Below are 13,563 nucleotides of genomic sequence, written 5' to 3'. Positions count from 1 at the left end.
GATATCCTTCATGCGTTGAGACGTCCGACGTTACTGATGGCCGATTACTCCCTAACTCTTTTACGATCAATAAAGAGAAATAACTAACCGGTGTTATTTCACCGGTGTATTCGGGAAATTTGTTCCCGATAGTTTTATTAAAAGTAAACATTACCTGATTATTTATTTATTTATTTTAGAATGTTATAAATGAATTCCTTCAATATGAATCGATGACCAGATGTCTCACGTCGAGGCTGGCATGGTATTTGTTTCACAATGGAGTTGGGAAGAAGATATAGTAAACGAAGTTAAAACAAGAGAATTAGATAATGAGCTTGAAGTTGTCGTGCCTATCCAAAACCAAGGACAAAAAATAAAAAAATATGTCTCTTGAGATACGAATCTGTGGATTAGTCAGATCATCAGACTGGTTGAGAAGCGTTTCAGAGAGAAGTTTTCAATCTGCTCGTGGATGCTATTTTGCGTAAATTATAGAATGAAACACTTATAGCTGTTGCATTCAGAATTGTAACCATATTGCTAGTTATAGTGGCATTCAGTGAGCGCCGTTTCTCTAAACTGAAACTAATTTAAAAATTTCTTCGGAACTTCATGTCTCAAGAAAAAACTGACTGACTTAGCTGTTATATAAGCATTGAACATAAACAAAGCCAAGAAACTCATACGGAGTGAAAGGCAGAAGAGTGAAATTTTAATTAAAAATTTAAACAGTGACACAAATTATCTTCAATGCAATTTTTACTTTTGGTAAAATCTGTTTATTTTTTTATTTTTTTTATTTTTTTCTAACTCTGATTAAAACTTTCTTCCGGCTGTGCTTCAGCATGCAGAAACATTTTGTGTGATTAAAACCTGTTTTAATACTATTTTGAAGGAATTTTCATCGAAATAGTATTTTTACATATGTCCATATTCTTGTAAATATTTTCATGGACTTTTTAATATTTCATGAACTGTTGATTGATGTATTCACACGCATTTCGGTAGACAAGACACATATAAATTAACGTTTGGTATACATAAAAATACTTTTAACTGCTTTTTTTTATCTAACATCCAAGAGAATACAAATTAACACGCACCTAAAAAAGACATGTTTGCGTTTTTATTACTTACCATCTTAGTGAGTTACATGAATACCGTTAATAAAGGACGTAATTATCTTTATTTGAATTGACAAATATGTTTCGAGTAATTTTCTTGTATGGGAATAAAAGGAGCAATACCTGGTTACGGTGTAGAGTAAGGAGTGATGTCTCTTGAAAAGAGACAAAAAGAGAACGAGTTTGAGCATCGACAAGAGAACACGTGTTAACCCACATGGGCATAACGCCCACGGGAGAGACAGAGTTTGGACACGTGTAGAGCCTGCACGTAAATTCTCCCCTTGTGAAACAATGTCGAACGAACCAGAGTAGAACTCTAGACTGATTGATTCCCATTACTCAGCCGGTAAACCCACTATTGAAGTGGGTAATGTTTTATTGTGTTGTTCGGTATTGCAGTGTTGTCATTTGTTCGTGTTTGTCAATAAATATTTGTCTATTGTATTTGTGTTACATTTATCGTACTTGTGTTACATTTAGTATTTATTTATGCTGGTAGGTAGTTTTATATGACTCTTAACCCTTACCACATTCACCTCTGTTTTTTACTTCTTCTGCTTTCTCGTCGCTTATACATTATATCATGACGTTTGTTCTTGTTTGGTATTGTTAACGGATTTGTGAAATAATCACGTTATTCGACGAACCCGTTACAGGGTAGAAATTATCTTTTGAAGTAAAATATTTTAATCAGATAATCCGGGAACTCCTATGTAAAAGGAGGCTCCATATTTTGACAAGCTTCTAGGCTTGACCTTTACCTCTAATCTGAAATGGAACACGTACATCAAATCCGTTGCCAACGCCGCTGGAAAAATGGTGGGATCGTTCTACCGATCCAGTAGATATCTCACTCCTGATGCAATTCTCTACCTATATATAAGCCAGGTACGTCCAATAATGGAGTACTGTTGGCACATCTGGGCAGGAGCTATTAGAAGCAGCTTATCTTGCCTTGACAGAGTTCAAAATAGACTTCGTAGCTTAGTGGGGGGGTGCCCTTTTCTCTTCCCTGCAACCTCTTTCCCACAGAAGAGACGTTGCGAGCCTGTCTCTGCTTTATCGTTATTTTCATGGCAAGTGCTCAGCTGAGCTTCAATCTATGCCCCCCCCCTCGCCAAACTTTCACAAAAAACACTCGTCTAGTCAAAATCACTATCGATAATTCCCCCCACTCTTTATCTGTGCCTAAACCTAAACGTAGATTCCATGATCAGGGTTTCTTTCTTAGAACTGCATGCCTGTGGGACTCTCTTCCGTTTGCCTGCTTTCTAGCTGACTACAATATGATTGTCTTCAAGTCCAACGTAAACAAATTCTTGATGAACCGTCCTCCTAAGTAATCTAATTTACCAAATTTCCACTTTATGATTACTACGTTATAATCCCATTGACTAATATATACCCATTAACCCTTATCCTCGAGTGGCCTCCGGGCCTTGATAAGTTGTGACTCCTTTGTAAAAAAAAAGTATGAGATAAATTTGGATGTAAGTTCAGACTGATACTAAAAGTTTCATAGATCGAAAAAACTTCACCGATTTTTGTTTTTAATAAATTATAACGTTTGTATCTATCGCACCATATTATGTAGGAGACTTATAACACTTAATGACATTTGGGCGCTATTAGAACGAAATGTTGTAGCCGATAAACAGAGTTTTCAGATAAAAACCAATAGTTTCCACTGATTTTTTTTTTTGTCAATTCTAATAAATTACAATGTTAGCTTCCAAATTATGCAGTCGAAATTACCTGAATATTACTGAATTATTAGAAAAAAAAAACTTTAATCGTGTTAGCAGTTGAAAAATTGCGGCCATCTTGTTTTAATAAAATAAATCGAAATGGAAAATTACCTCCCTTTTGAACGCTCCTCTTTCTTACATTAGCAAATATGATCGTTTTCGTGAAATTCTATTTTCTATTTTCTTTAATAAATAATTTTCTGCCTTATTGATTTTCGTAATTTTTTTTTTATATATATAATCATCTTAAAAATACGAGGAATACGTAGATACCGTTGTTTTCATGTGAAATTCAGTATTACGATTTCCGAAATTTCGTTCTGATAGTGTAGAAGCGCCAACATGTTTCCTACATTGTGACATTGTGAAAATAATTTTGTTACTTTTACCAACATTCCATTACTTCTACTAAGGTTGTTTTCATTTAATTCGTTTTTTCTTCCCCCCCCCTTCTCTCTATACCAACACTTTCTGACACTCTCTCTACATTTTACAAATAAACACCTGAAAAGCTTTGACAGTATATCAAACTTTCTGTGGCAAAATACTTTTGAAATTTGGGTTTAAATTTGGAAGAAAATTCGTTTAAAAACTTGTGGAAGATTGAAAGTCGGAACGTACTGAAATGACTATAAAAATAGCTAGAAAATACCAAAAAGTATCTAACAATTGTGAAAACGTTCGTGATACATCATTTCAGAATACCAATTCTGCGATTTCTTCCGTTTTTTTTTTTTTTTTTTTTTTTTTTTTTTTTCGTGATCACGGAATATCTATGCTCCGAGAGTAGGTTATTTTGTTTAAATACCATTTATTATGTGCTCAGTATATTAAAGAGGGAGCAATTTGCATTTTATGGGTAGAGGAGCTGCAAAGCGCATTCTTCGTGGGGGCGGGTGTTGCTAAGCCCGGCGCTGTGGTTAGGGTTAGCTTAACCTTGATATGAGTTCTTGTTAACGCATTAATCGAGACATTTCAAGTCACAACTGATCTTTGCTAGAACAATTTTAAAGATTTATCGCCGGACGCGGTTTGAATGTGTGAAAAACACCGCAAAAGGAACTTAGTATACAACATTAAGTGCCACCTACCTGGCGCGGATTATACCAAATACATAAAATATTACGTCGCTTCGCCTTTATCCCTTATACACAATCCCTTTTAATAAGCTCATTTCTTTTTATTACACCTAACGCTGCATCTATGGCAATAAATGATAGATGTATCGAATTGATTCAGTGGCAATGTACCTAGCAAAGATCTACTTACATAAATTATGTTTTAAAAAAGGGAAATTTTGCAAAAACTAAACTTACTTCAAGTCATAATTTTGATCTTTAATACGACCTAATTTATATAACATACTGTTGTTTGTTTTTGTTTTTGTTTATTGTTTTAAATTTATTTATTTTTATTTTATTTTAATTCTTTATTTATGCGAAATAGCTTGTAATTAAAAAAAAAATGATACTAAAAGATTCCTTGTCAGCGTTTGTACAACTTTATACATTCTGACATGTTCAGTTCGAATCCGACCCCCCCCCCTGCACTCTTTACTTTAGTTATTTTATAACGTTTTCTTGGGGGAGGGGGCGAAGCTTCATTGATATGCAAATCAATGCATATCAAACTACAAGCATTAATGTCGATCTTGGGTTTCAAATAGTATTTTCATCGGCCTGTTATGCTTAAGTTTGAAATAGCTTTTTTAGTACAAATACATTTCAACACTTTATTCCACAAAACAGTAACCATGTTACGAAACCAATAAAATAAATCTGTCGTTTTTAATCAAACACTCTTGTAGTTATAATGTCTGTGTGTGTTTAGTTATTTGTTTGTTTTTCGCTTATTCCTCTAGATAGACACCTTCATAACCACATATATTCTAAAACTACATTATCTAAAGTACTTTAATGAGTAAAGTATATTTTATTTGCATCAAAGAGGCTACATTATACTAGGAACTCCATAAAGGCAAAATACGGTGCTTTACTGCATTTCACTCTTAGTTATAACTTGAAGAATATATAAATTGAAAATAAGAAAGAAAATCTGAATAAGGGATTCATGAGTCCTCGTTGATTCCAGAGAAAATGTCGGGTGTGCCCCAATGGAAGTAAATACTATTCTGTGATTGATTTAAATTAATAAATTAATGCCACTTTACTCACATTCTTTGCTTTCAATCAATGCTAAATAAATTCTTGTGTTGTACATGGTTAACACGGTACTGATTCGAACCCAACATGCTTGTGTTGGGTACGTGCAAAAAGGGTTACTGGTGACACATATCAGACATTGATTTCCACTGACAGAGTGTGCACATGCGTACTTAAAAGTGGGTCGGTGCGTTTGGGTGCAGTTCGAATAACGGAGGATACCACCACTCGCACATACACCTTGATATAAATTGAAACGCACATTGGGGATTTTTAGAGAGTAGACAGTCGATTGTAGAAGTTTTGTAGACAGTCGGACTTAAGTTAATTTCGAGACCAGGAGGGTTAGAGAAAAGATGCGTCGATGGAAACATAAGAAAGCTTGAGTCAGCAATGCGAAGGGTTCCCCGGCTTCACTCATAGACGAAATAAAAAGATCCTTGCCAGAAAATCGGCGTCGTGTTTTCGTCTTAAATGCTCTTTACATATCATCGACCAGTGACAGGAAGGACCGTAACCCCGAAGACAAAACATAACAAAAAAGGTATGGCGAACTCTTAACGCGTAGATATGCACACACGCGCGTGCACGCACAGTTAAGAACTACAGTAAGTAGATAAGCAACTTAAGGGTCCTTAAAGGAGCTCGCCGCGTGTATACACACCCGACTGTATAAATGTGGATAAACTGTATATAAGACTTGTATATAATAAAATGAAAAAAGATGCATGCGAGCAAACCTGAGAAACTATATCTACACGAGGCGATCACATAAAGGCCATTAGAACACCCGCACACACGTTAGAGCAAGACGCACATAGACACGTTATATAGAAGGAAAACAACGTATCACTTATACCCCACATTAAATAAATTTAATTTTATTAAAAGAAAAAGAAGAATAAAAAGGTAATTATGGTGTTACAGGCTACGCACAAAAGGCATACGTTTCATGTAACTGCTGTTACTGCTAATGAGCATGACTTACAATAGTTTCTTTTTTGTTCCGTATGATCAGATGATTATTGTTGGCATTCGTTTCCATGATATCGTTCGAGTTAAAGTATAGTAGAAGACTGTCCGGCGTTGCCCAATCGTAAAATATGCTTAAATATTATATTGTAATTCATGCAGATTACGTATTTATTATTATAGAGAGGATTCTTTATCGATTATTATATTGAACGTAATATATATCTGTGTGTGTGTTTAGTGCTTTTTCCTATTTATCTTCTCATACATCCTGTCTCCACGACATTCTATTTCATGATATATCGTGTATTTTATCTACATATTAACAATAGTGATGGTAAATACTTAGATAACACCTTAAAGATATATAGATAAACGTGTAGTCAATAAAGTCCATCAGATATTAACAAATGCTACAGCTATTAAAATTAGCTTTGGGTCAACACGAGCTATTATATAACTATTTAGAAATGTACAAAAACTATATTTTTACTGCCAACAAAATCGGCGAAATAACCCATTTTTGCAATCAAATCGATTGATTGCCTGCTCTTGTTTGGGAACCATTTCAGTACACCGGGAGGAAGCTTTAAATGCCTCCATTTTAGTCTAATCTAAAGTCTTTTAGTCTAAATTCTTCACTCTGTAGAGTGGAGAATTATTACCTTTGTAATCTCCACTACTGTCACGCTATCAGTATTACATAAGTATGAAAATAAGTGATTAGAAAAACTACAGCACAAATCACAATTTTGCTATATAATCCTTAAAGCATTTACGACTGGTCAATTTTAAACGAATAATAGGGTGAGACAACTTTTTGTGAACGCTTTATATTAAAGAGCGATACGTTCATTATCCCATCAATCGGCTTTGAAGGATGTCTATCTGTCCGGGAAAGTAACAAAACCTCGAAACCGTTCTTAACTGGGGACATTTTCGAGTGACGAATTAAACGAAACGGGTGTTTCATTTCACCTCGCGGTGTTAGTTTTCTTGAATGCTTCGTCACCAGCACAACTGTAACTTCCGTTGGATCAGAGAAACAACGCCTGCCTTTTAGATCCTGTTTCTATTTTTGGTCATTTCTCTTCTTTTGGCCGTCACAAGACTAAATATGAATGAAATGCACGAGAATGTCGCACTAGCAATAAAAGAGATAAGCCTTTGTGAATGAATCTTATTTCTTCTCCGTAATTAAAAATGTCACTCGTAACTGTAAACAATTCTCGATTTCCAATTCTTGGAATTCTTCGGTACAAAGTAAGCCATAATTTTGGAATCTTACGTATATTTTATCATATAAATCTTAATTTGTTTTGTGACCGTCTCAAATTTTAACGTCATGACGCCATTTCTAGAAAACTTTTCAAACTTAACGACGAAGGTTGGAAAAATATATGTCTGAATTACACAGGTACACTTCATAAGAACACATTTATTCACCTACACTAATGTAAATCGCGTCTAGAGATTATATGCAGAAGAGGTATTGTAAAATAAAAGACTTAAAAGCTTTATTTTTCAGAACTTGGAACGTAAACTGTTTAGAGATTATATGCAAAAGAGGTATTGTCAAATATTTTATGTAACATTCATGAATATGTGTTACCGACTAAAATAATTTGTACTATTATGCATAGGGAGTAAGCATGAAAGTCATAATTTTTAATTTTAGATTGTTATTTAATATTTTTTTCAGTAATTTGTTGCAGAGGATCGAAAGGTGGAGGTGCCAATCGGCCATACAATTAATAACGTAGACACAAGGCAAAGAGGTAACGGTAGTAGCAAAGAAGGATGACAAACGCAGATGATCAGTTTAAAGACGATAGTATATCGTGTTTCATTTTTTCCAAGAAAAATGCAAAAATTGTTGGCAATGGATATCAGGATCAGCTGTCATCTCACCTGGCCAATCAAGTCTGGTATTTTGGGTTTTTTTTTTTTTTTCATTTTCACCCCAAATAAGGCACAGTGCCACTTTGATGTAGGGGGCTACTATCAGGGACATAAGTTGCAGAGATACTATGTAGGGAGTTGAGCAGCGAGATGTCTGTTCATATTACACTTGAACTTCTGCATGTCAGTACAGTTGGGGAAGCAGGAACTCAGAAGAGAGTTCCAAAGTCTCGCAGTTCTAGGGAAGAAACTATTAAAGTAGAAGGTTTTCTTACATCTAGGGATTTCTCCTGTGTAGGGGTGGGATTTTGTTGCTTATCGAGGGAATTTACGTCGAGGGGTACAAGGGCTTGTAGTTCGTCGGAACATTCACCATTAAAGTACCTGCAGAACAAGCAGAGGGATGCAACATTACGTCGATAAAACAGAGGTTGAAGGTTAGATGACAGTTTAGAACCTATCAGGTTGACGACTCTCTTTTGAACCCTGTCCAGGAGCGAGATAGTAGCAGATGCACCAGCCCAAATGTGACAACAGGAATCCATATATGGGCGAATGGTGGCCTTGTAGAGATACAGGATACTTTCAGGCATAAGTAGCTTTCTAGCACGGTAGAGAGAGCCAACCTTCTTCACAGCAGCCTTGGTAATGCTCTCAATGTGTCTGCTCCAGCTCACAGTTACTCCTCAGTGCATGTGTATTCAAGGAATTGTTTCCCTACATTTGTATTTATGACAGACGACAAACATTGTTCCTATTTACAATGCCTCCCCACGGGACAGAGTTAGACACCAGGGTCGTTTTTTAACGTGGAGAAAAAGAACAAAAATAAAAATTGTCTCAGTCGTGAAGGATTTCTCCTCCACTGACAGAGAACAAGAAATTGAAGTGTAGCATCTGAATAACAGATACTACACTTTGATCTTGGCCCATTGTTAGTCATTTACCATCATCCATAGAACTGTACTTAATATAGGTTCTAAACATAATCATTTTTGTTTTTTCATATATTTATTGATATTTTACTAATAACATTACTCAGCAAATATTTTTTACCCTGCTGTCTGGAAAAAGTAGATGATTCCGGGTAATTCAAGCCGCTGAATTTAAATATAAAGTCAGTTTTGCCCAATCAGGTAAAGGTTTCTTGCTTTTGAGATTGTTTACCGCGTAGTGAGTGGTAAACATGAAATTGTCATGTTATTTGTAAAAATAATTAAATATAAGTGCATCAATTCAGAGAACAAAATCAGTATTAACTTTTAATGCTGCCAAGACTAAACTTCTTTCCTTTAACAATTACAAGAAACTTTCTCAACCGCCGATTGCCATGATGAATAACATTCCATCTGAGAGCTTAACATTTGCGGTCAATATGAATTGGAACAAATACATTAAGGACATAGCTAAATAGAAAGAAATTAAAATATATTAAGGACATCGATAAAGAGTTGTCTTTTCTTTTTTTATTGATATTTTAGGCGTTGAATAATTAATCTGGATAAAACAGCGTTTCTGTACTTTTTAAGTGATTGCAAATTAGTACACAGTGAATCTGGTGTTGGTGTTAGTAGACAAATAATAGCGAGTGAAAGTTGGTGCTATCTTCCTTTTGATAGGTATGTTTTAAAATGATGGATTAAATATAATCAATGTTGAATGAAAACAATTTGAATGCAAATTTTCATACAAAACGTTTGAGAACCTTGGGTAATTATTTACCGGGGCATTTTTTCATAGGATGTGTTCTATTATTTTTCTATGGTGACTGAAGTGTCACAGGAAGAAAAATTCCATCAGATTGGTGTAGAAAGCAATGTCGAATTTCCACAGGGTCCTCTTGTTACTAACAATGAAATAAGTTAAAATAATAAATAATAAACCTTTTCTGTGACACAAGGAGTGCCGAAGTCCTGTTTTTTTTTTGTTTGTTTGTTTTTTGTTTGTTTGTTTTTGTTTTATTTTATTTTGTTTTGTTTTGTTTTTGTTTTTTGTTTTTTTGCAACACTGAGCCAAACTTTACAAAAAGATATAACACGATTTTCTCTGTGTTGCTATAACGTTGGAAGGTAGCGCGAGTAAAAATGTCAGTCTCTCACCACCACCACCATCCATTCTCAGCCCGAATTTAAGGTTATTATTTGGAGTTAATGAAGATGCTGTGGCCTTAAATGGCCTGAAAGAAATAAGGCAACAAGGAGTTAATTATGGCACCGAAATAACTTGTTGCCAAACATTGCTTCTCTGGTAGCTATAGCTTCTCCCCCCCCTCTCTCTCTCTCTCTCTCTCTCTCTCTCTCTCTCTCTCTCTCTCTCTCTCTCTCTCTCTCTCTGAATGTTACCACTATTACTACTAATCATAGTATCGGGAAGAATCCATTTAGTGACGTAATAACAAAACGGTATTTCTTGCAGAACTAGTATATTTTATGTATTATTTTGGATTATGTGAACAACTGTTCTCATCTCGAGTGTTTCAGTCGATGTAACGTTTACCGTTTTTCAGGTGTGTTTTGTCGAACTCAGGAATCTTTTTGTTAAACTCAAGAAGATGTACGAAATTTCGAACTGAAACCTTTATTTAATGAACAGGAGTAGCATGCTCTTGTTCCGTCAGCCATTACCACGTATATCGGCCGAAACGTTATGAGAATAAAACTAAATATAATAATAGTCGTCCGAATAATCCAGATGATCCAAATTGTCATCCTCATCTCAAAAATTCAGAAATATAGTAAGTTTTAATTTGTTGTTTTTTGTTTTTGTTTGTTTGTTTGTTTTTTGTTGGTTTGTTTGTTTGTTTTATGCTTCTTTTCATATTACCAACCCGGGCATAGACTTAATATTGTGTTTAATAAATAGCTTTTTTTAATTATATTGTTTATTTCAATCTTTTGTAGTTTACTTATGTTTTTCAAGGGGTCTTGCTTGTTTCTTTGTTTGTTTGTTTTTTGTTTGTTTTTTTTTTGTTTGTTTTTTGTTTGTTTGTTCGTTTCTTTCTTTAAACAAAGCATACTTTCATTGACCTCAGAACTAAACCAAAATCCGAATTGGCAATATGAAAAAAAAATCTAAAATATACTAGTTCTATAAAAAGAAAAATCTGGTTGAAACGCGCTCTATTAACTCATCAATCTTCATTTTTTTAACAGGTGCGTGCCAATCTTCAGAAAACAATGAAGAAAACGATGCACGAATAAGAGGGTCGTGACCATAGATTTTTACCATTTTATTTTTTGTTTCCCAGATTAAAATGAAATCTCTGCCAGTTCTCCGAAGTTCAACAGTTCAGATACTCGTGCCAACAAGAGAGTGCCGTCCTCCATTAAGCATTACCAATGGTTACATCATCACGAATCCACCATACAAGCCGGGAAGTGATCTTACTTATGCATGTTCCGCAGGATTCTTCATGACTGGTTCCCCGTCTCTGACGTGCTCAACCACGTTCACATGGATTGGTTCTCCGCCTCAGTGCGATCCACTTCACCTTTCTCAAAGACTTTTTAATAACAACTCGGAAACTCCACAAGGTACAAAGTCATTTTTTTTAATTATATATATGTATTTAATTTTAGTTGGTAAGTAACAAATGTTGTACTATTGTATAACCTAAACTGTAATATTAATAAAATAGACAAAGGAATCTGGTCTTTTATTTTATTCTTTATATCTAAGAAAAGAATAGTTGTGTTCTAAATAAATAAACTGGCAGCCCTCATTTTCACTGACGCTGTAATTCGCACCACTAGCTCTTAACTTCAACGTGTTCTCTCAACTTCAAATAATTCATAAAAAACATAGCACGTGTGCACAAATCGCCTTCCTAAAAAAAAACGTCTCCATTCTTCAAACTTTACGGAATTTTAAGGTCGTTACCAAAATTTGTTTTATTGGATAACAAATATTAAAAAATAAAAAATAAATTTAAAAAACTAAAAAAAAAAAAAAAGAGCAAAGATAAAAGGTAGTAAAACATTAGATAATGAAGCAAATAATAAAAGAACCCAGAAATGCAATTAAGTAAGTTCATTTTACACTCTTTAACCCTTATCCTTGAGTGGCCTCTGGGCCTTGATAATGTGGTGACGCCTTTGTAAAAAAAAAAAAAAAAAAAAAAAAAAAAAAAAGTAGTTGCTTTTGTAAATAAAACACTTCGAGGAGATTATGTTTCTTTCTTCTTTTGGGCTGAATATAATTTTTGTTGAAGTTTCCTTTGCGAGAAATATCCGTTCCTCAGGAAATAATTCTTTTTCCTTTTCTTTCTCCTTTTCGAACGTTTTGTTCTTTCCAAAAGGGACGTGAAGGAATTACGTAGACTGTTCAACAGCTGCCTTTCTTTAAAGATCTTTTCTCTTTTCAAAGATAGGCTTTCAGCGTTAAATCGCCAACGGAGTACAAAACCAGGTGTTTTTCTCTATGAACTGCTTCTACGTACTGAAGTTTAACATCCCTGCAATAGCTCGCGAAAGCGCCGACAGTGGCGTAGGTAACGAATACCCATTTGAGAAAAGGGGATCTTTTAGTATAATCTGACCAGTAACATAACATAACCAACATCCATCCCCCAGGCATAAGTAAAATCATACACAAGACAGGGGTAAAGGTTGACTTAATCACCATCCGCAGCAGCACTGCAAAAAGGGGTAAGAAAATAAAATTTCCAAAAAAACGGCTTGTTCATATGCAGCCCAAGATCGTCTAATTAGCATACGATCGGCGAAAATTCACGTTAGTTCGCGCCGCTGTTAAAGATAAAATCAATTGGGCGTCGCCATTTTGTTTTGGGGTTCTTTTTGCATTATTCAGCAGCTGAATCCAATATGCAGACACGTGAATGTTTTTTGAGGCAAGTAAGTTTCGTATTCATTGCAATTTTTTATAATAGTAATTTGAATAATACAAATCATCAATCCTTATCTCCAAAGATTTTATAAAGTAGAGTATGTTCCTTAATGCAAATCTATTGTTAAGGGAATACCGACTCGACAGATCAGGATATTTTGGAGTTGACGCAGTGTTCCATTTTAAAGAGCAGAATTCTCACTGTAAACTAACTCTTTCGTTATGAGAGGTAGTTAAATGAATATATCAAGGAATTTTTGCGAAAGAATTGGTCTTTTTTTTCCTGTCATCTACTGGAATTTTCCTCATTATATTTGGTAACAAAGATATTGTGATGCCGGCAATCAGAAAGGAACACAAACGCAGATGAAAGAGTGCTAAAAAACGTGTAATCGCAGGAAAAGAAAGGAAAGAAAGGAACCTGTCCTGCAAACAGCTGGCATTTGCGGGAACTTATCTGAAAGATGTGTCCTTTTAGCAATTTTATATTTCATGTGTGGTTTCGACTGAATTAAAGAAATAAAGACGTGAATTCCGTGCATCATCAGTAGCCAATTTTAATCCTCGTATATGTCTCGATGTCTAGATAAATGAGAGAGCAGAAAACGAATGTGTTTTCTCTGAAGATCACAAAAGAGGAAAGTGAGTTCGGTGAAGATTTTTAAAAAGTGGTCTGTGATTGAGTTTTTTTTCGTCCAATCACAGGTCATAGAGTTAATGAATCCGTAATAACTTCAATATCCCATCACCTAAAAACAAAATTTCTATATGAAATTCTTGCAACATAATTTTCCACACTGATTGCTTTTTGTTATTTGTTTGTTT

This window comes from Euprymna scolopes, chromosome 2, assembly GCF_053919585.1.
Source record: "Euprymna scolopes isolate OS-2025 chromosome 2, ASM5391958v1, whole genome shotgun sequence".
NCBI classification, from domain to species: Eukaryota; Metazoa; Mollusca; class Cephalopoda; order Sepiida; family Sepiolidae; genus Euprymna; species Euprymna scolopes.
This window is presented reverse-complemented; position numbering follows the sequence as displayed.